The 23,873-nt window shown below is 47.6% G+C and overlaps 1 protein-coding gene across 2 annotated transcripts in view; it reads left to right on the top strand.

Annotated features, from left to right (window-relative positions):
* The window catches only part of phb2a (prohibitin 2a), a 158,108-nt gene that overhangs the window by 96,179 nt on the left and 38,056 nt on the right, over positions 1-23,873 (top strand). The window lies entirely within an intron of this gene.

Below are 23,873 nucleotides of genomic sequence, written 5' to 3'. Positions count from 1 at the left end.
TTTGGCTCCGTTTCTATAGCTGCCCTGCTGAGTTGGAGAACTGAGTGCCAACTTTCAGAGCTCTGTCTGCCGTTCAGAATGGCAACACTGGAGGGAGGGAAGGAAGGGGGAGTATTGGGACATATGGGGTGCTGTCAAACCTCCATGCCTCTAAGGTCAGTCGATGAGACAGCGATAACAGGGACATACTGTATGTCCCCAAAACAGCACCAGTTAAGTGAGAGACAACTTTAATTTTGGTCATTATCCACTACTCCCAAAACTGCAGCATGTTGGGAAACTAATCTGTTGAAGATCGTCTTCATTACTTTGACCCAGAAGACAAAAAGCAAAGATTGTTGTTGTTTAAATCATCTGCTGACAACAGGTGATGGTCATTTCCATGTGTAGTAAAAAAAAACACCAACATGTGAAGTTCATATCAACACTTATATTTACTTTTGGAGGAATTTCTCTTCCAGGACTTTGCCCTGGAGTTCAGGACCTTGGCCGCAGGAGCAGGGTGGAACGACAGGGCCCTGATAGATCATTTCCGATGCAGTCTCAGGGACGACGTCCGCAGGGAGCTAGCATGTCGGGACACCACCCTCATACTGGATGAACTCATTGACTTGGCTATCCGTCTCGACAATCTGCTGGCTGCCCGCGGGCGTCCGGATCAGGTCCTGTCGTTTCCACTTCCCAGCCCTCCTGCCCCTATCCCTATGGAGTTAGGAGGGGCGGCTTCGAGGGGGACCGGAGGAAGAGTGTCCTCCTGCACCAGTTGTGGTCGACGAGGGCACACGTCCGACCGGTGCTGGAGGAACTCGTCTGGGAGTCGGGAGGGCAGGCGGAGCACTACTCGATCACCCCAGATGAGTAAGCACCAGACTCACCCAGAGCTTCCTGTCGGTCATATGTATGTGTTAACTTCTTTCCCTGGGTTTCTTCCCTCTCTACAGCATAAGGCGCTAGTCGATTCAGGCGCAGCTGGGAATTTCATGGATCGTGGGCTTGCGTTAAGGCTAGGGATTCGCCTGGTGTCGTTAGACCTACCTTTCCCCGTGCACTCCTTAGATAGCCGACCATTAGGGTCAGGAGTAGTTAGGGAGGCTACGGTGCCGCTGGACATGGTAACGCAGGGGGATCATAAGGAGCAGATTAGTCTGTTCCTTATAGATTCACCTGCATTTCCAGTGGTGTTGGGAATTCCCTGGCTAGCTCAACACAACCTGGTGATTTCCTGGCGACAGGGGCTCTTAAGGGGTGGTCAGAGGAGTGTTCAGGTAGGTGTATAGGAGTTGCCGTTGGTGCGACTACGGTGGAGAGTCCAGACCAGGTTTCCACTGTGCGCATTCCCTCTGAATATGCATAATACTGAATACTGATTTGGCTATCGCCTTCAGTAAAAAGAGGCCGACCCAATTACCACCCCATCGTCGAGAGGACTGCGCGATCAACCTTCTGGAGAATGCTGCACTTCCTAGGAGTCGCGTGTATCCCTTGTCCCAGGAGGAGACAGTAGCAATGGAAACATATGTTGCTGAAGCGCTGGGACAGGGGTACATTCGGCCCTCCGCATCACCCGGTCTGCGTCCGTGCATTGATTATAGAGGTCTAAATTCCATCACAGTGGGGTTTAGTTATCCGCTACCTCTCATCGCTACGGCGGTGGAATCATTTCACGGAGCGCAGTTCTTCACAAAACTGGATCTCAGGAGCGCGTATAGTCTGGTACGTATCTGGGGAGGAGATGAGTGGAAAACCGCATTTAGTACTACATCTGGTCATTATGAGTACCGCGTCATGCCGTATGGGTTGAAGAATGCTCCAGCCGTCTTCCAATCCTTCGTAGATGAGATTCTCCGAGAGGGAGTGGTAGTGTACATCGATGACATCTTGATCTATTCTGCCACACGTGCGGCGCATGTGTCTCTGGTGCGTAAGGTACTTGGGCGACTGCTGGAGCATGACCTGTATTGCAAAGCGGAGAAATGTGAGTTTTTCAAACAGGCCGTTTCCTTCCTGGGTTATCGTATTTCCACCTCCGGGGTGGTGATGGAGGATGCTCGTGTTAAGGCCGGGGTTTTGGTCAGGTGGCTGCTCCCATCACCTCACTGCTGAAGGGAGGACCGGTGCGCTTGCGTTGGTCAGCAGAGGCGGGCAGAGCTTTCAGTCGTTTGAAGGAGCTGTTCACCAATGCGCCCGTGTTGGCGCATCCGGACCCCTCTTTAGCGTTCATAGTGGAGGTGGACGCGTCCGAGGCGGGGGTCGGGGCCGTGCTGTCCCAGCGCTCGGGCGTGCCACCCAAGCTCCGCCCTTGTGCCTTCTTTTCGAGGAAGCTCGGTCCAGCGGAGCGAAACTATGACATGGGGGACCGGGAGTTAGCTGTAGTCAAGGCTCTGAAGGTGTGGAGACATTGGCTAGAGGGGGCGAAACACCCTTTTCTCATGGACTGACCATCGTAATCTCGAGTATATCCGGGCAGCGAGGAGACTAAATCCGGCTAGATGGGCCATGTTTTTCACCAGGTTTCGCTTTACCATCTCGTACCGCCCAGGCTCCCAAAACACCAAAGCCGACGCGCTGTCCCGCCTCTATGATACCGAGGAGCAGTCCGTTGAGCCAACTCCCATCATTCCACCTTCATGTCTCGTGGCACCGGTGGTATGGGAGGTGGACGCGGAGATAGAGAGGGCCTCACGGTTAGAGCCGCCCCCCCCTAACTGTCCAGGGGGGACTCAGTACGTGCCGAGGGGGGTCCAGGATAAGCTGATCCGGTGGGCTCATACTCTCCCCTCCTCGGGTCATCCTGGCATCGAGAGGACAGTGCGGAGTCTTAGAGGGAGATATTGGTGGCCCACGCTGGCTAAGGACGTGAGATTTTATGTCTCCTCCTGCTCAGTGTGCGCTCAGAGCAAAGCTCCTCGGCACCTGCCTAGAGGGAAGTTACAACCCCTCCCCGTTCCACAACGGCCGTGGGCACACTTATCGGTGGACTTTCTTACCGACCTTCCCCCGTCCCAGGGAAGTACTACGATCCTGGTCGTTGTGGATCGGTTTTCTAAGTCCTGTCCCCTGCAGACTGCGGAGGCCTTGTTTACCCATGTCTTCCGGCACTATGGGGTGCCTGAGAACATTGTTTCTGATCGGGGTCCCCAATTCACGTTCAGAGTGTGGAGGGCGTTTATGGAGAGACTGGGGGTCTCGGTCAGCTTAACCTCAGGTTTTCACCCAGAGAGTAATGGGCAGGTGGAGCACGTAAACCAGGATGTGGGCAGGTTTCTGTGGTCCTATTGCCGGGACCGGCCTGGTGAGTGAGCACGGTATGTTACTTGGGCTGAACTCGCTCAGAACTCCCTACGCCACTCCTCAACTAACTTGTCCCCTTTTGAGTGTGTGTTAGGTTACCAGCCGGTCCTGGCCCAATGGCATCAGAGCCAGACCGAGGCTCCTGCGGTTGAGGAATGGGTACAGCGCTCCAAGGACACCTGGAAAGCCGTCCAGGACTCTCTATAGTTAGCGGGAAAATGGCAGAAGAGGAGCGCTGACCAGCACCGCAGTGAGGCCCCCGTGTTTGCACCGGTGGACAGGGTCTGGCTCTCGACCCGAAACCTGCCCCTCCGCCTGCCCTGTCGGAAGCTGGGGCCGCAGTGTGTGGGGCCGTTCAAAGTCCTGAGGAGAATAAACGAGGTGTGTTACAGGTTACAACTTCCTAGGTATTACCGTATTAACCCCTCGTTTCATGTGTCTGTCCTCAGGCCGGTGGTGGCTGGTCCCCTGCAAGAAGGTGAGGTACCTGAAGTCCCTCCGCCCCCTCTGGACATCGAGGGGTCCCCGGCGTATACGTTTCGTTGCATTCTGGATTCGAGACGCCGGGTGGGGGGCCTACAGTACCTCGTGGACTGGGAGGGGTACGGTCCGGAGGAGAGATGCTGGGTTCCGGTGGGGGACATTTTGGACCCTTCTCTCCTGAGAGATTTCCACCGCCTCCACCCGGATCGCCCGGCGCCGGGTCATCCTCGAGGCCGCGCGTCAGGGGGGGGGGGTACTGTCACGACTTCCGCCGAAGTTGGCTCCCCTGCCTGTTCGGGCGGTGCTCGGCGGTCGTCTTCACCGTCCTACTAGCCGCTACCGATCCCTTTTTCGTTTGTCTGTTGGTTTTGTCTTATTAGTGTCTCCTGTGTCAGTGGTTGTACCACACAGGACTGGTTTCGGGTTTTCACATTTATTGTTTTTGTAGTTTGTTCATGTCTAGTTTTCCTTATTAAAAAACCATGAACTTCAACCTTCAAGCTGCGTATTGGTCCGCCTCTCCTTCGACGGAAGAATCCCGTGACAACATATCTTTAAGATATTTTCTAATTTCTCTACCTCATGAATAGGGAGGGAGGATAATGAAAGTTCAAGAAGTAAAAAGCTAAAGTTAGACCTATCAATTATTTATAGTGTTTTTACTGATGTGAATTGTGTTTATGAATTATTAAGTGATTAAAACTCGGAATTCCTCGACCAAATCGGTAATGGAATTTCCCAAAAATTGGTAACGGAAGTTCTGCAATTGAATTGTCTACAATGGGAAATCATAGTAGTCACAAACCACAGTTGGATTCACAAGTTTAGACAGCAGAGTACAGCACAACACAGTACAGTAAAGAAAAGTAGAGTATAGTTCAGTACAAAAGTAGAGTATAGTTCAGTAGAGCGCACTAGATTTTGAGTACCCTATAATCTACTGTACTGAACTATACTCTACTTTACTGTACTCAACTGTACTCTACTTTACTGAACTCTATTGTGCTGTACTTTTATGTCCAAACTTGTGAAACATACAGTAGATGTCTATGATTAGTTTAGATTTGGTGAGATCCGGACCAACCAAATTTGGTCTATTATTAAAATAATAGCCATTGTGTAGAATAATACCCAAAGTTGCATAGGATATTGCATATTTACACATTTGTGTACCTATTTAAGATACATCCCCATGAAGAGAATGACAATCATATCCATAAGTATGCACTTCTGTGTAGTACAGATCAGGGACCCATGATGCAATTCTGTTAAAGCCGTTCCGTTCCCGGGTGTAAATTTACATTTACATTTAAGTCATTTAGCAGACGCTCACTTACTGTTGTTCAATAACCAAAATAAACAGAGTTATTGAAAGTCAATGTGTCATTGCTGACGCTCCATTCTTTCTGCAGTTACCAAACTTTGCATCTGCATAGTTCTCCCAGAAATGTATGTGTTTATGTTGTTTACATTGTGTTTACAGAGTTGTATGGTTAGTTCCATTTCAAAAAATAAATCGTTTTTCTTTGGCATATATTTTAAGTGAAAAATCTGAGTCTCAATGCAATTCCAGTACCGTGGAATTGCCCTGATTCAAAATCTGAACAGACACAATTTATCAAAGCTACCTCTAGTGGGGAACCAAGACACAACAAAATACCGGCCAACCTTGCAGTTCCCTTTCAGTCGGTCACTCGGTATAACATACTATGGGGGAGTCAATCACATCCAGCTGAAGAAAACTGAAATCAAACCAAAATGGCCAATGGATGCCGAGCCCGCCCTCGGATGCCCCCGCCTTCCTGGCAAATAAATTCTTCGCTCTTCAGCTCGCAACTTACAAACTTTTGAAGCACATGAAGACTACGAGATTTGACGCCGAGAGAGTACTCATCCCCCTAGATGTTGCGAATTTTGGGTCTTGGTATCAGGTTTTGTGTTCGCTAAATGCTACTTGCTGCTTTGCTTGTGTGGCCCAGCGCTTCCTTGCTTGAGTAAGATGGTCAGTGGTAAGAGGAAGTTCAAAAAAGGCCAAACCAGCCGAGTCCGGATTGTGGGGATGATATACTAGTCCTGGTTGGCTCTGGAGGGTTTTCAGAGTGTGAACTGGCTTTGGATTCAACGGGGGAGAGTGAACCATTGGTGGTTAATGCACCTTTGATATAGTTGTGTTGTCGGGTGGCAGATCACCCGGGGGTGGATTAGCCATCTTCTCCCCCAGCTGTGAAGCATTGTTTACTCTTGTTTAAAGATCTTTGCAGATGAGCTAAAGGCGACCTGGGATTCCCCTCATCTAGCCAGGCTGGTGCTACCATATTATGGCGAGTTCATGAATGAAGAGAGTTGAGGAGGGGGCCGGGCTCGTTTCCACATCACCAATAGATGGAAAGCTGATGAGTTACTCCTAGCATGGTGCTTCCGAATAAACAGTGCTGGTTCTCTGCAGATCAGCTGGGCAAAGTGTAACAGGCTGAGGGTGTGGCGACCCGGTCATTGAGTGTGGTCAAAATGCTGCAGATGTATCATTTCAATCTGCTGCAGGAGCTGAATAAGACCATGGAGGCGGGAAGCCGGTTTCAAAGATTCTTGATCAAATCTGGGCTGCGGCTGATTTTGTGCTGCATCTGTCCCGGCGGTACTATTCTGGCTGTGGGGAAAAGTATGGGGATGACAGTGGTGGCTCAGTGCCACTTCTGGTTTACGTTGTCCCGGATTCCTGAGAGGAACAGGCAGATGTATTTGGATGAGCCAGTTTCGCCAACAAAGTTGTATGGCTCGGCTATGGACTCCTTACAGGCGAGAAGAAACAAAAACAGGACGCTGCTCTACGGGTCCTTTTCCTACTAGAATCCTTCAATGTCCTCTGCCCCTTTAAGAGATAAAGGGAGACTGGCAGCATGCTCCATCCAGAGGCGGGCATATGCAGTTTCTCTATTGGTGATGAGGAAGGTGACAAGGGGGTACGGTCTGTAGTTCGCTGCGTGTTCATGGTGTCATTACGTCATTGGTCCCAGAGGTCCTAGCGCCTGTCTTGAAGAGAGGAGATTTCCACTCTCCTTCTAAAGCAGGCTATTTGGTTGGTCCCACGTGTCAGAAGTACAGAGCGGTTGGTACAACTGGCACTTCTTAGTTCCCAAGAGGGATGGAACATTACATCCCATCCTGGACTTGTGTACAAGCACCTCAACATTTGCAAGTTCAAAATGCTCACACTTTGAGGGTGTGGCCTACAAGTGTTTGGTCCTGCCTTTCGGGCCCTTCCTATCCCACGCACCTTTTCTATGGTGGTGGAGGCAGCTTCAGCTGGGGTGCCAGGGAGTCAGAGTATTGGCCTAGCTTGATGATTGGCTGGTCGTAGAGGAGTCAAGGGAACAGGTGTAATTCCACACTGCCACAATGGTTTCCCATATTCAGTCTCTGGGGGTTCATAGTGAATCACAAGAAAAGTTGTTTGACTCCTGCTCAGCGCATTCAGTTTCTGGGTTTTGTACGCATCGCATGTTGTCTGTACTTCTCTGCTCCTTTGAGATGCTTTGGAGTATCTGATTCAGGCCACCGTGGAGAGGGTCCGACAGGATGGTCTGCTGTTGAGTCTGGCGACTCTTCGTTATATCAACCGCTTGTCAGGCGGGGATCCGTGGAGGGTTCCGTGTCTTCTGGATCTATCGTCCCAGGCGCACAGGAGAGTTTGGCACCCACGAACGCAGATATGGGATCTGCGGATTCGGCCCCTGAAAAGTTGAATTTGAGGGCTAGGGGTTTACCCTCGAACGTGATTACGACTATACAGTCGGCACGTGCTCTCTCTACGAGAGAGTTGTTTACATACGTAGTTGTGCTGTTGTAGCAAAGGTGAGTCGGACTCTTCCGACTTATACATCAGAGCTGGAGACCAGGGTTCAATCCCACCTGTGACACTGTATACATGTATATACAGTGCATTTGGAAAATTATTCAGACCCCTTACCTTTTTCCACATTTTGTTCATTACAGCCTGGATTAAATACATTTTGTTCCTCAATCTACACACAATACCCCATAATGACGGAGGGAACGTGCTTTTAGAAATGTTTGCAAATTCATCACAAATAGAAACAGAAAACTTATTTACATACATTTTCAGACCCTTTGCTATGAGACACGAAATTGAGCTTAAGTACATCCTGTTTCCATTGATCATCCTGGAGATGTTTCCACAACTTGTTTGGAGTCCACCTATGGTCCACCTGTGGTAAATTCAATTGATTGGACATGATTTGGAAAGTCACACACCTGACTATTTAAGGTCCCACAGTTGACAGTGCAGGTCAATACAAAAACCAGGTCACTAGGAGGAAGGAATTGTCCATAGTGATCCGAGAAAGGATTGTGCCGAGTCACAGATCTGGGGAAGGGTACGAAAAAGCATTAAAGGTCCCCAAGAACACAGTGGCCTCTTAAATGGAAGGAGTTTGTAACCACCAAGACCCTTCTTAGAGCTGACCGCTATGCCAAACTGAGCAATCGATTCAGGGAACAGTAGTTATATTCATAACTGTACGTTTTCCTAGCCTATGGGAAAATACCACTTGCCCATCAGATTTCATGTGAGGATTCAACTTGAGTTTACTTTCTGCATTGACATGGAACATTTCATTTCATTCCATAGAGTAATTTCACATGCTGAAAGCCAACCATGTTCAGCAAGCTGGATGTGTCAATCAAAGATTAAATCGTCTGCCTAGAACTATGCCAGTTTCATAAAAGCTTGTGCCATCTGTTAACTTTATGCTATAACCATGCACTGGGCGAAATGAGTCCATATCAGGGGACAACTTTACATGACACGTTTTTTGATATTCTACAGAATTACAGGCCATTACCGATGCATATTTTCTGCTTTGTGGACATGCACCATATCCTGACCATTTCTGAATACAAATGTGTCTTTTAGACATATAGGATATTGGGGATTACTCCGAATATCACATATGGACATTTTCTATGGCCGGATATGGATTCAATATCCTGAGATATGTGACATCCTGTATATATCACATATCTGTGTGTTCTCAGTACACGGGCCATAGTTTTCTAAAAGGCTTCTAAAGTGTGTGATTTCCACTTTAAAATGTCAGACTTGATTTGCCCTAATGAGAAATGTATCAACCCATACAAAAAAATGACCATTAATTATAATTCACAAAATTCACATTTCCTGTTGCTGCGGGATTATTTTCCTGCTGTAGCAAGCTGTAGCAAACTCAAATTAAGCTCCTACATCTGTATAGCCATAGTTGGTAGTACCAATCAACATTCACAGTTTTGATGTGAATAGTCCTATCCACCGTGTGCAAAATCATCATACCATTGTGACGTCCGTTTGGTTTTTTGGTCTTCCTGAAAACTAAAATGTCTGTGAGCTGTATTTCGAGGTAAATACTCTGAGCTGACCCTCTGAGCTGGCTCTAATCTCTTGATGCCTTTCGGATTTCAGAGTAATCAAATCATATTCAATCAGCTCAGTTGGCAGCATGCTATGGCCAGAGTGGGCGGCCGGCAAAGGTCGCGGGCAACGTCTGGAATCTGGCAACCCAAGCTGGTGCTGACGTCAGGGCAGGCCTCTGGTGGATTGCCAGGTGTCTGTGGCGATGGGGAGGATTCCGGGCCAATGTAGAGGTCAGTCTGTGTTGGACATGGAGCTTGACAAAAAATACTCCCCCTCCTGTTCTCCCCACCCTTCCCCCTCTTTTTCTCCCTGTCTCTCTCTCTACCCCCCCACCCTCTGTCCCCCTCTCACACTCTGTCAATGGCGATCCTCCCAGGGCCATCTGTCTCTCTGCAGACCTAAGCATAAATCTCTCTCAAGGTGGTGGGTAGCAGTCCATCTCTGAGGGGTAAGTACAACAAATGAAACTGGGTGGAAAGTCCTTTCACTAGGGAATGTCTAAAGGCCAAATTCAATCTGATCATGGTTGGTTCGCACGTTTTACTGCTTTCACGGTAAACGCTGCACGTGTCGGCTCAATGGGAAATGACCTATAAATGTCAATTGCGTTATAACGAGGATGTACAATATTCTCTGTCGTTCCGGGCCGTTTTGGGTGCTAAATCCCTCACCTGTTCTGTGCGTGAGCACATTTGCATATTCATACAGAACCTGCACAAACTTGTTCTACGCATCAGCACCTTTTGTTGCCTTTTGTTGTTTCCTAACCAATAATAAATGTATATATGTGTGCGTTCATGCAACAGTAAGCACCTTATCATAATGCATATGTCCAATACCACAGACACAGGCAGGAGGCAGACTGTCAATGTTTATGGTTCTTTAATATCTCTATGTTTTTCTTAATATTAAAAGGGGGTTATAGTATGAAAGCAACACAGAACTAAACACAAGGACAGGCCCAGGCATACTCACACCGCTTTAGAGTCCATAGTTGTTTGGCGTGGAGCGTTAGTTGCTTCAGCATCGGCATCATGGGGTTCCGATGCGATAGTCGCGGCATCTGCAGTCGGGTCGTAGCAGGTCATGTCTGGAGAGGGTGGAGAAATCAGTAACGTCATCATACTGGAAACCATTGGTACGCCCTCACACGTCATTCGGCTCTTCATCCCGAGCAGGGTCACACTCAAATAGTCACTCAAACAAGTAAAAATAAATCAACCAAAACAAAGCACACAATAGGATAAATATTTAAAGCACAGGAGAGAATAAAGCAAAACGAACTGAATAGAAACACAGGCACACGTGACAAATATTTCCTTGTTGTATATTTCATTAAGTTTTCTACTTTAGCACACAAGTTAAACTCGTAGCCTACGTTCGCTAATTGATTTCAGTGGTGGCCTAATGCCCAATTGCGCATATGTATAGTGAATATGTAAATCATCATTAAGTGGAGACATTGACCACAGAACCCCTCTTCCTGAGGACCAACCTGTATAGTCTACCACACCCTCTCTCATTAGCACCACCAGTTGAAGAGAGTTTTCTCTCTAATTGTCTTTCCCGTGCCCTATATGAACTTGTCTATTATCTTTTTGTGATTATTCTGATAAAGGCCATTGGAGGCTGAAACGTTAATCTTCTAACCTTGCTTAAATAAACAATGCATTTTTAATGGTGCGCCTTTTCAACAGTATACAGGGGGTTTTTGTTATAACCGCGGACATGTATTTTACCGCAAGGTATTTTTCATAACCTTTATTGCATCCTATTGTGTCCATGTGCTTATGTACATTCCTCCACTGGTTCTTTGTAACTTATGCGAATATGGAGACGGAGAATTGCTGGCTCCTATTGCTAATTCCATGTTCAAGACTAATCGGAACTTGGAAAACTCAGACATTTTCGTAGAAAGATGAGTTCCGAGTTTCTCACTTGGAAGATATCATAATCAACCAATAGCAAGCTCTACACCAAAAAAAGTTCTGATTTTCCGAGATGTCTTGAAAAGCACCACATGACTGCCTCCTTCCTCGTCGTTTGAGGTTGCTGTCACCTCCACGCTGAAAGCCATTTGGCCCGTTTAGTTATAGTTCTGCGCTGCCCCCTGGTGGAGCTTTCCAGTTATGGTTTCCCTATGGGAATCACTGACTCAATTATAACTGTCATTGTTAATGTGACATATTATTGTACTCTAGCAGTTAAGTTACTTCATTGTAATATTGTACTATTGGTGATAACCCGATATTTTACAAAATCATCTTAATTCTCTACTACCAGAAACCAAATGTCTTTGCACATGAACAAATAACATGTAATTATTCTTCTTACTGAGAGTTTAGACAAAAAAAATGTGTAAGACTAAAGACATTAGTGAACGTACACTCCTTTACAGCAGATCTTCTGCGGTCTGGATTGAATCTAGGCTTAGGGTCATCATATGTAGGTTTGCCAAATGAAAGTTATTTCTTGTGATTGTGTCCTTGTACAGTCTTTCAAAATCTATTTTTTGTGACCGTGTCTGGAGAGAACAAGTGCAGCTCATGAAGTAAAAACATTACTTTTATTTAGGAGAGTAAAAAAAATCTAGACATTTCGGACACCTTGGGCTACATCTGAATGAGAACACGTAGCAGACACAGAGCAAACATGTTGTAGACAATTAAGTAAAGTTGGTATCAGATGTGTGTGTATGACTGGAGCTGTGATGTTAACATGTTATTAATTAAGTAAAGTTGGTATCAGATGTGTGTGTATGACTGGAGCTGTGATGTTAACATGTTATTAATTAAGTAAAGTTGGTATCAGATGTGTGTGTATGACTGGAGCTGTGATGTTAAGTAAAGTTGGTATCAGATGTGTGTGTATGACTGGAGCTGTGATGTTAAGTAAAGTTGGTATCAGATGTGTGTGTATGACTGGAGCTGTGATGTTAAGTAAAGTTGGTATCAGATGTGTGTGTATGACTGGAGCTGTGATGTTAAGTAAAGTTGGTATCAGATGCACCCCTTCTGAAAAAACCTACACTCGATCCCTCCGATGTCAACAACTACAGACCAGTATCCCTTCTTTCTTTTCTCTCCAAAACTCTTGAACGTGCCGTCCTTGGCCAGCTCTCCCGCTATCTCTCTCAGAATGACCTTCTTGATCCAAATCAGTCAGGTTTCAAGACTAGTCATTCAACTGAGACTGCTCTTCTCTGTATCACGGAGGCGCTCCGCAATGCTAAAGCTAACTCTCTCTCCTCTGCTCTCATCCTTCTAGACCTATCGGCTGCCTTCGATACTGTGAACCATCAGATCCTCCTCTCCACCCTCTCCGAGTTGGGCATCTCCGGCGCGGCCCACGCTGGATTGCGTCCTACCTGACAGGTCGCTCCTACCAGGTGGCGTGGCGAGAATCTGTCTCCTCACCACGCGCTCTCACCACTGGTGTCCCCCAGGGCTCTGTTCTAGGCCCTCTCCTATTCTCGCTATACACCAAGTCACTTGGCTCTGTCATAACCTCACATGGTCTCTCCTATCATTGCTATGCAGACGACACACAATTAATCTTCTCCTTTCCCCTTCTGATGACCAGGTGGCGAATCGCATCTCTGCATGTCTGGCAGACATATCAGTGTGGATGACGGATCACCACCTCAAGCTGAACCTCGGCAAGACGGAGCTGCTCTTGCTCCCGGGGAAGGACTGCCCGTTCCATGATCTCGCCATCACGGTTGACAACTCCATTGTGTCCTCCTCCCAGAGCGCTAAGAACCTTGGCGTGATCCTGGACAACTCCCTGTCGTTCTCAACTAACATCAAGGCGGTGGCCCGTTCCTGTAGGTTCATGCTCTACAACATCCGCAGAGTACGACCCTGCCTCACACAGGAAGCGGCGCAGGTCCTAATCCAGGCACTTGTCATCTCCCGTCTGGATTACTGCAACTCGCTGTTGGCTGGGCTCCCTGCCTGTGCCATTAAACCCCTACAACTCATCCAGAACGCCGCAGCCCGTCTGGTGTTCAACCTTCCCAAGTTCTCTCACGTCACCCCGCTCCTCCGCTCTCTCCACTGGCTTCCAGTTGAAGCTCACATCCGCTACAAGACCATGGTGCTTGCCTACGGAGCTGTGAGGGGAACGGCACCTCAGTACCTCCAGGCTCTGATCAGGCCCTACACCCAAACAAGGGCACTGCGTTCATCCACCTCTGGCCTGCTCGCCTCCCTACCACTGAGGAAGTACAGTTCCCGCTCAGCCCAGTCAAAACTGTTCGCTGCTCTGGCCCCCAATGGTGGAACAAACTCCCTCACGACGCCAGGACAGCGGAGTCAATCACCACCTTCCGGAGACACCTGAAACCCCACCTCTTTAAGGAATACCTAGGATAGGATAAAGTAATCCTTCCCCCCTTAAAAGATTTAGATGCACTATTGTAAAGTGGCTGTTCCACTGGATGTCATAAGGTGAATGCACCAATTTGTAAGTCGCTCTGGATAAGAGCGTCTGCTAAATGACTTAAATGTAATGAAATGTAAAATGTAATATGTGTGTGTATGACTGGAGCTGTGATGTTAAGTAAAGTTGGTATCAGATGTGTGTGTATGACTGGAGCTGTGATGTTAAGTAAAGTTGGTATCAGATGTGTGTGTATGACTGGAGCTGTGATGTTAAGTAAAGTTGGTATCAGATGTGTGTGTATGACTGGAGCTGTGATGTTAAGTAAAGTTGGTATCAGATGTGTGTCTGGGGCTGTGATGATCCTGATGTTCTGTCGGGACTGATGTTTTTTATTTTTTAGCTAAGCCTTACCCAGCTAAGGACAGAAATTACTTAATGTAGCAGGTTAGGAGAACTAACGCAGCAGATTAGGAGAGTTAACGCAGCAGATTAGGAGAATTAACGCAGCAGATTAGGAGAGTTAACGCAGCAGATTAGGAGAGTTAACGCAGCAGATTAGGAGAATTAACGCAGCAGATTAGGAGAGTTAACGCAGCAGATTGGGAGAGTTAACGCAGCAGATTAGGAGAATTAACGCAGCAGATTAGGAGAGATAACGCAGCAGATTAGGAGAGTTAACGCAGCAGATTGGGAGAGTTAACGCAGCAGATTAGGAGAGTTAACGCAGCAGATTAAGAGAATTCATGTAGCAGGTTACAAGAATGAGGTTAAGGTTAGGAAAAGGGTTAGGCTTGGCTAAAATGCTACAAATGTCAACAGCTGTTAAACCCCTGACGCGACAACTAGATTTTATTTAATTTTTTATTTCACCTTTATTTAACCAGGTAGGCAAGTTGAGAACAAGTTCTCATTTACAATTGCGACCTGGCCAAGATAAAGCAAAGCAGTTCGACAGATACAACGACACAGAGTTACACATGGAGTAAAACAAACATACAGTCAATAATACAGTATAAACAAGTCCATATACAATGTGAGCAAATGAGGTGAGATAAAGGCAAAAAAAGGCCATGGTGGCAAAGTAAATACAATATAGCAAGTAAAACACTGGAATGGTAGTTTTGCAATGGAAGAATGTGCAAAGTAGAAATAAAAGTAATGGGGTGCAAAGGAGCAAAATAAATTAATTAATTAAATACAGTTGGGAAAGAGGTAGTTGTTTGGGCTAAATTATAGGTGGGCTATGTACAGGTGCAGTAATCTAGATAGAGTTGTACTAAATAAATTAAATACAGTTGGGAAAGAGGTAGTTGTTTGGGCTAAATTATAGGTGGGCTATGTACAGGTGCAGTAATCTAGATAGAGTTGTACTAAATAAATTAAATACAGTTGTGAAAGAGGTAGTTGTTTGGGCTAAATTATAGGTGGGCTATGTACAGGTGCAGTAATCTAGATAGAGTTGTACTTACTAGGTAAGTCAGTTAAGGACAGATTCGTATTTACAACGATGGCCTAGGCCAATTGTGCGCCGCCCTATGGGACTCCCAATAATGGGAGGTTGTGATACAGCCTGGAATCTAACCAGGGTCTGTAGTGACGCCTCTAGCACTGAGCTGCAGTGCCTTAGACCACTGCGCCACTCGGTAACCCAAATCTAGCCACAACCTTACAAACCATCAGTATCATAACCCCGTTCAGCATGAGTCCATGCATTGACATACAGCACCACTATGCTGAAATTGTTTGAGCCCCATAGAGACTGTGCAGCACTTGAGGACAGCGACATGGTGCTGAAATGGGACCACAGAGCACTAGACTAGGTGACCAGGTCTAAATCAGGTGCACTCTTACCTGTAACATTGTTTAGAACGTTTTTAAAGAAAGGAATATTGCCATAAAGGGCAGGCAAATCAAGTGTTCTGTTCAGTATAGCTATGACTTCACTGTAAGGTAGAGAAATTACTTAAATGTATGTAAATGTAAATTGGACCGCAACCATTGTCTGCCTACAGTGGTGTGCTGCCGTGTCCTGTAGATGAGAAGTCAATACATATTGTCATTTCAACATTTTCAGGGTGTAAAATCAAAATGCAAACCCAAAATGTTCGTTCGTTGGAAAGATAGGATCATCCTACCTGCCTTTTTCTCCTTGTGTATGAATCTGCCTCTTATCTCTCACATTATTTTCCAGCAGTATGTATTTATTTTGCCTATATTCAACCAGGTAAGTCATTCTCTAGACTAGACACCACATTGCCACAGTGTAAACTGCATTACATCAGCACTTTTCCAAACATCAGCACTTTTCATATGCAAATCTACATCATCCATAATTTAGCACATGCTGAAACTGCCTAGACCTGCGGCACTATGCTCGCCAAGGTCAAAACTGAGTCTAAGCACCTTCACGGGGCCTTTTCTTACACATTCTGTAACTAAGCACCGATGACAATAACCTAGTACATTAACCTATTAATTATGCCTTGTTCACACTGCAGGCCTTAACCCTCATACTATCAACATACAGTATTTCTGTCACTGCAGGCCTTAACCCTCATACTATCAACATACAGTATTTCTGTCCCTGCAGGCCTTAACCCTCATACTATCTACATACAGTATTTCTGTCACTGCAGGCCTTAACCCTCATACTATCAACATACAGTATTTCACATACATGGCTTACCAACTGAGCCTGCCTGCCGTTCTGTACCTTTCGGACTCTGCCCTGGATTACTGACCTCTGCCTGCCCTGACCCTGAGCCTGCCTGCCGTTCTGTACCTTGTGACACTGCTCTGGATTACTGACCTCTGCCTGCCCTGACCCTGAGCTTGCCTGCCATTCTGTCACTGCTTGTGACCTGCCATACAGTATTTCTGACCTCTGCCTTAACCCCTGACTGACCCTGCCTGCCCTGACCCTTTCTGTACCTTGTGACACTGCTCTGGATTACTGACCTCTGCCTGCCCTGACCCTGAGCCTGCCTGCCGTTCTGTACCTTGTGACAGACACTGCCCTGGATTACTGACCTCTGCCTGCCCTGACCCTATATATGCCATTTAGCTGACGCTTTTATCCAAAGCGACTTACAGTCATGTGTGCATACATTCTACGTATGGGTGGTCCCGGGGCTCGTATGGGTGACCCTGAGCTTGCCTGCCGTTCTGTACCTTGTGACACTGCCCTGACCCTGAGCCTGCCTGCCGTTCTGTACCTTGTGACACTGCCCTGGATTATTGACCTCTGCCTGCCCTGACCCTGAGCCTGCCTGCCGTTCTGTACCTTGTGACACTGCCCTGGATTACTGACCTCTGCCTGCCCTGACCCTGAGCCTGCCTGCCTTTCTGTACCTTTCGGACTCTGGTCTGGATTACTGACCTCTGCCTGCTCTTGACCTGACGTTTGCCTGCCCCCTGTTTTTGTAATAAACTTTTGTTACTTCGAACTGTCTGCATCTGGGTCTTATCCTGAGGTCTGATAGTACGAACTGGCCATGACTGACCCAGCAGACTCGGACCAGCTCCACAACGCCATCTCACATTTACATTACATTTAAGTCATTTAGCAGACGCTCTTATCCAAGGAGCCACGATTGGGAGACATGAGGAGATACTCTGAGGTCTTATGAATGGATTCCAGGCCTTGGCAGAATGCCATGACTGTGCCTTGAACTCATTGTTGGAGCAATTCCGCTGATTATCTGTGAGGCCGCCGGCCACGACTGTAGCCTCCCAGCCCCCCAGCAACACCGCTGTCAGCAGTGCATCTCTCCAGGCCACCCCGGCTTCCTGAGAACCCTGCTTACCTCCTCCGGAACGCTTCGCTGGACAGGCAGGAACCTCTCAGGTGTTTCTCTCCCAGTGTTCCCTCATCTTCGAGCTGCAGCCCTCGTCCTTCCCCTTGGACTGCTCGAAGATAGCCTCTCTCATAACGCTAATGTCCGGGAGTGCTCTCGTCTGGGCTACTGCAGTGTGGGAACAACAATCTGCCGTGTGTTTCAGCCTGGAGCAGTTTGTGGCTGAGGTGAAAAAGGTTTTCGATTCTCCGTTGTCCGGGAGAGAGGCTGCCCAGAAGTTACTGCAGCTTCGCCAAGACTGCCGCAGTGTGGCGGACTATGCAGTTGATTTCCGCACGTTGGCTGCCGAGAGTGCCTGGAACCCGGAATTCCTGTTCAACACATTCCTTCATAGATTATTTGAGGAGGTTAAGGATGAGCTCGCAGCCCTGGAACAGCCTATGGATCTCAATTCTCTTATCGCCTTGACCGTCAGGCTCGATGGGCGGTTACGGGAATGTAGGAGGGAGAGGAGGTGGGATTTCGGTCCCATTCATTTGCCGAAGGATCCCACATTGCCTCCAAGGAACTCCGGAAGTCCCTGGCATCTACATCCCCGAGAGGATCTGAGCTTACCCGAGGTCCCCCGAGAGTCTCGGAGGTCTGCCGACTCACTTTTCTCAGAGGCTCCAGCCGAACGCTTATGCAGACTTAACACCCAGAGTTGTCTGTATTGCGGAACTGCCGGTCATTATGTGTCTACCTGTCCTTTAAAGAGACCGAGCTCATCAGTACCTACAAATACTCTGGTGGGCCATAAGGAGAGTTTTTCTTCTCCCCTTACACAAACCTCTCTCCATGCCATCCTGCTGTGAGATGACCAGTCTAAATCTCTCCGGGTTCTCATTGACTCTGGGGCTGACAAGAGTTTCATGGACGCCACACTGGTGTCTGAGCTGGGCATCCCCACTCAGCCCCTCTCCAGTCCCCTGGACGTTAGAGCACTGGATGGGTGCTCTATAGGCAGGGTTACCCACAAAACTACTCCTATCCACCTGCGTGTTCCCGGGAACCACAGTGAGTCTATACAGTTTATGCTCATCAAATATCCTCAGATTCCTGTTGTATTGGGGTTTTCTTGGCTCCAGCGCCACAATCCCCTTATCAACTGGACTGCTGGTACTATCGTGGGCTGGAGCCCATTCTGCCACGCCCATTGCCTGAAGTCGGCGCAGCCTGCCCCGGGACGTCTTCCTGTAGGCTTCGAAGAAGCCTCGGACCTCTCTGCCGTTCCTGCAGAGTACCAGGATCTCCGGGAGGTTTTCAGCAAGGCTGGGGTCACTTCGCTTCCTCCGCATTGACCTTATCACTGCGGGATTGACCTTCTCCTGGACACTACACCACCCCGGGTACAGCTGTATTCACTGTCAGATCCGGAGACCAAGGCTATGGAGACGTACATCGAGGACTCCCTGGCTGCAAGGGGTATCCATCCTTCTGCCTCCCCCGCCGGCGCAGGGTTCTAATTTGTGCATGGACTACTGGGGCCTCAATGACATCACGGTTAGGAACCGCTACCCGCTACCACTCATCGCCACTATCTTCTCTAAGTCAGACCTGCCGAATGCCTACCACCTGGTACGGATATGGGAAGGTGACAAGTGGAAGACAGACTTCAACACTGCTAGTGGACGCTATGAATACCTGGTGATGCCATTCGGTTTGACCAATGCTCCTTCTGTGTTCCAGGCCCTGGTTAATGACGTTCTCTGGGATATGCTGAACCGGTTTGTGTTCTTCTTCCTCAACAACATCCTCGTCTTTTCCCACTTGTCTCAAGAACACTTCCTCCACGACCGACAAGCCCTCCAGCGTCTCCTGTCAGGCCCTGGCCGTTGTGCTACAAAGCTTTTGGTTGCCCACCATGGTTCCGGACGTCTCCGCGTTTGTCGCCGTCTGCACTGTCTGTGCTCATAACAAGACTCCTCGACAAGCTCCGGCTGGCCTCCTTCAACCTCTTTCTGTCCCTCACCATCCCTGGTTACATATATCCCTGGACTTCGTCACTGGTCTCCCTCCACCTGATGGCAACACCACTATCCTCACGGTGGTGGGCAGGTTTTCCAAAACAGCCCATTTCATCCCCCTCCCCAAGCTAACTTCAGCCAAGGAGACGACCCAGCTCATGGTGTAGAACGTCTTCCGGATCCATGGATTTTCGGTGGAGAGGAGGTAAACCCAGGCCCTGCATGTCCCCAGGCACCCTCATTTGTTGACTTCTGTGATCAAAAAAGCCTTGGTTTCATGCATGTCAACATCAGAAGCTTGTATTACTCACTGCTGCTTTAGCACACTCTGCCAACCCTGATGTCCTTGCCGTGTCTGAATCCTGGCTTAGGTAGGCCACCAAAAATTCTGAGATTTCCATACCCAACTATAACATTTTTCATCAAGATAGAACTGCCAAAGGGGGTGGAGTTGCAGTCTACTGCAGAGATAGCCTGCAAAGTAATGTCATACTTTCCAGGTCCATACCCAAACAGTTCGAACTACTAATTTAAAAAATTACTCTCTCCAGAAATGAGTCTCTCACTGTTGCCGCCTGCTACCGACCCCCCTCAGCTCCCAGCTGTGCCCTGGACACCATTTGTGAATTGATCGCCCCCCATCTAGCTTCAGAGATGGTTCTGTTAGGTGACGTAAACTGGGATATGCTTAACACCCCGGCAGTCCTACAATCTAAGCTAGATGCCCTCAATCTCACACAAATCATCAAGGAACCTACCAGGTGCAACCCTAAATTTGCACCCTCATAGACGTTATCCTGACCAACTGGCCCTCCAAATACACCTCCGCTGTCTTCAATCAGGATCTCAGCGATCACTGCCTCATTGCCTGTATCCGCAACAGGTCCGCAGTCAAACGACCACCCCTCATCACTGTCAAACGCTCCCTAAAACACTTCTGCGAGCAGGGCTTTCTAATCGACCTGGCCCGGGTATCCTGGGAGGATATTGACCTCATCCCGTCAGTTGAGGATGCCTGGTCATTCTTTAAAAGTAACTTCCTCACCATCTTAGATAAGCATGCTCCGTTCAAAAAATGCAGAACGAAGAACAGATATAGCCCTTGGTTCACTCCAGGCCTGACTGGACTAAATCCATGATAATTGAAAACTTCAACAAGCATTTCTCAACGGCTGGCCATGCCTTCCTCCGGGCTACTCCAACCTCTGCCAACAGCTCCGCCCCCACCGCAGCTACTCGCCCAAGCCTCCGCAGCTTCTCCTTTACCCAAATCCAGATAGCAGATGTTCTGAAAGAGCTGCAAAACCTGGACCCGTACAAATCAGCTGATCTTGACAATCTGGACCCTTTATTTCTAAAACTATCCGCCGCCATTGTCGCAACTCCTATTACCAGCCTGTTCAAGCTCTCTTTTATATCGTATGAGATCCCCAAGGATTGGAAAGCTGCCTTAGTCATCCCCCTCTTCAAAGGGAGAGACACCCTGGACCCAAACTGTTACAGACCTATATCCATCCTGCCCTGCCTATCTAAGGTCTTCAAATGCCTAGTCAACAAACAGATCACTGACCATCTCGAATCCCACCATACCTTCTCCGCTGTGCAATCTGGTTTCCGAGTAGGTCACGGGTGCACCTCAGCTACGCTCAAGGTACTAAACGATATCATAACCGCCATCGATAAAAGATAGTACTGTGCAGCCGTCTTCATCGACCTGGCCAAGGCTTTCGACTCTGTCAATCACCATATTCTTATCGGCAGACTCAGTAGCCTCGGTTTTTCTAATGACTGGCTTGCCTGGTTCACCAACTACTTTGCAGACAGAGTTCAGTGTGTCAAATTGGAGGGTATATTGTCCGGTCCTCTGGCAGTCTCTATGGGGGTGCCACAGGGTTCAATTCTCGGGCACTCTTTTCTCTGTATATATCAATTATGTTGCTCTTGCTGCGGGCGATTCCCTGATCCACCTCTACGCAGACGACACCATTCTGTAAACTTATAATAATAATAATAATAATAATAATAATAATACTTCTGGCCCTTCTGGCCCTTCCTTGGACACTGTGCTATCTATCCTCCAAACAAGCTTCAATGCCATACAACACTCCTTCCGTGGCCTCCAACTGCTCTTAAACGCTAGTAAAACCAAATGCATGCTTTTCAACCGTTCGCTGCCTGAACCCGCACGCCCGACTAGCATCACCACCCTGGATGGTTCCGACCTAGAATATGTGGACATCTATAAGTACCTAGGTGTCTGGCTAGACTGTAAACTCTCCTTCCAGACACATATCAAACATCTCCAATCTAAAATCAAATCTAGAGTCGGCTTTCTATTCCGCAACAAAGCCTCCTTCACTCACGCCGCCAAACTTACCCTAGTAAAACTGACTGTCCTACCGATCCTCGACTTCGGCGATGTCATCTACAAAATAGCTTCCAATACTCTACTCAGCAAACTGGATGCAGTTTATCACAGTGCCATCCGTTTTGTTACTAAAGCACCTTATACCACCCACCACTGCGACATGTATGCTCTAGTCGGCTGGTCCCCGCTACATATTCGTCGCCAGACCCACTGGCTCCAGGTCATCTACAAGTCCATGCTAGGTAAAGCTCCGCCTTATCTCAGTTCACTGGTCACGATGGCAACACCCACCCGTAGCATGCGCTCCAGCAGGTGTATCTCACTGATCATCCCTAAAGCAAACACCTCATTTGGCTGCCTTTCCTTCCAGTTCTCTGCTGCCTGTGACTGGAACGAATTGCAAAAATCGTTGAAGTTGGAGACTTTTATCTCCCTCACCAACTTTAAACATCTGCTATCTGAGCAGCTAACCGATCACTGCAGCTGTACATAGTCTATAGGTAAATAGCCCACCCAATCTACCTGCCTCATCCCCATACTGTTTTTATTTATTTACTTTTCTGCTCTTTTGCACACCAATATCTCTACCTGCACATGACCATATGATCATTTATCACTCCAGTGTTAATCTGCTAAATTGTAATTATTCGCCTACCTCCTCATGCCTTTTGCACACACTGTATATAGACTATATATTTTTTCCCCCCTACTGTGTTATTGACTTGTTTATTGTTTACTCCATGTGCAACTCTGTGTCGTTGTATGTGTCGAACTGCTATGCTTTATCTTGGCCAGGTCGCAGTTGTAAATGAGAACTTGTTCTCAACTTGCCTACCTGGTTAAATAAAGGTGAAATAAATCAATAAAATTTAAAGGTGTTCAGAAGCGCATATCAGACCGATAGCTTCTTAGGTAGTTCTTTATGAGTTTTAGTTTAGAAAACGATCTCTCTGCAGAAGCGAGAGTTACGGTAAAAACAGGTTGATTGCCATAACAACATCAGGGAAACTGTGCAGAAGGGAGTAGTGCTTCAAATATAGCAGTTCTAGAATATCTTTCATTTCGCCGCTCATTCTCCTTAAGTTCTCCTCATAAACAGCACCTGAATAGCAGCTAAAAGGATAGGCTATATATAGTAGGCTCCACTGCATAATGAAACAATCCCTTAGTAAGCTAGTGTTTTGAGGGTGGACTGACTGTATTATTTGGAATTAATAGACTGGTTTTACGCACAACAACTCTACGCCTGCCATGGAAGTCTCCCAGTTGCTTTGAATGTTCAAAATCATAGTGTAAGAAACCTTTTTGGCTAACAACAGCAAGCGACTAGCTAGCTGTTTAGCTTGCTAGCACATTCACTGATTTGTTTGCATACAATTAACAAGCGACCACATGTTCTTGTCAAACTATCAACAGAGTAGCTAGCAAGTAACAAGATATGTCAAATAAGTCTGCAAACCACCTGAGGGCAAATAAATCAGATCTGACCATTCATACACAAGTCACATGGCAGGAATCAGATTTGTATCTGATTTCAAACCACCATGGCTAAAATGGAAACGACAGAGAGGGCTGCCTTGCTTCTAGCTCTTAGGGCGGGACCTCAGTGGAGAAGGTGTACAAATCACTGACAAACTAAAATGGTCCATCCAAACAGATAGTGGCTGAAGGCTGAAGCTATTTGGCTTGGCACCTAAAACCCTCACAAGCTTTTACAGATGCACAATTGAGAGCATTCTGTCGGGCTGTATCACCGCTAGGTGTGGCAACACTGCCGCACGCAATCACAGGGCTCTCCAGAGGGTGGTTCGGTCTGCATAACGCATCACAGGGGGCAAACTACCTACCCTCCAGGACACCTACAGCACCAAAGGTCACAGGAAGGCCAAAAAGATCAAGGACAACAACCATCTGAGCCACTGCCTGTTCACCCCACTATCATCCAGAAGGCGAGGTCAGTACAGGTGCATCACAGCTGGGACCGAGAGACTGAAAAACAGCCAAGGCCACCAGACTGTTAAATAGCCATCACTAGCACATAGAGGCTGCTGCCTATATACACTACCGGTCAAAAGTTTTAGAACACCTACTGATTATTATGATTCCATATGTGT

This window comes from Oncorhynchus keta, chromosome 23 (genome assembly GCF_023373465.1).
Source record: "Oncorhynchus keta strain PuntledgeMale-10-30-2019 chromosome 23, Oket_V2, whole genome shotgun sequence".
NCBI lineage: Eukaryota > Metazoa > Chordata > Actinopteri > Salmoniformes > Salmonidae > Oncorhynchus > Oncorhynchus keta.
This window is presented reverse-complemented; position numbering and strand designations above follow the sequence as displayed.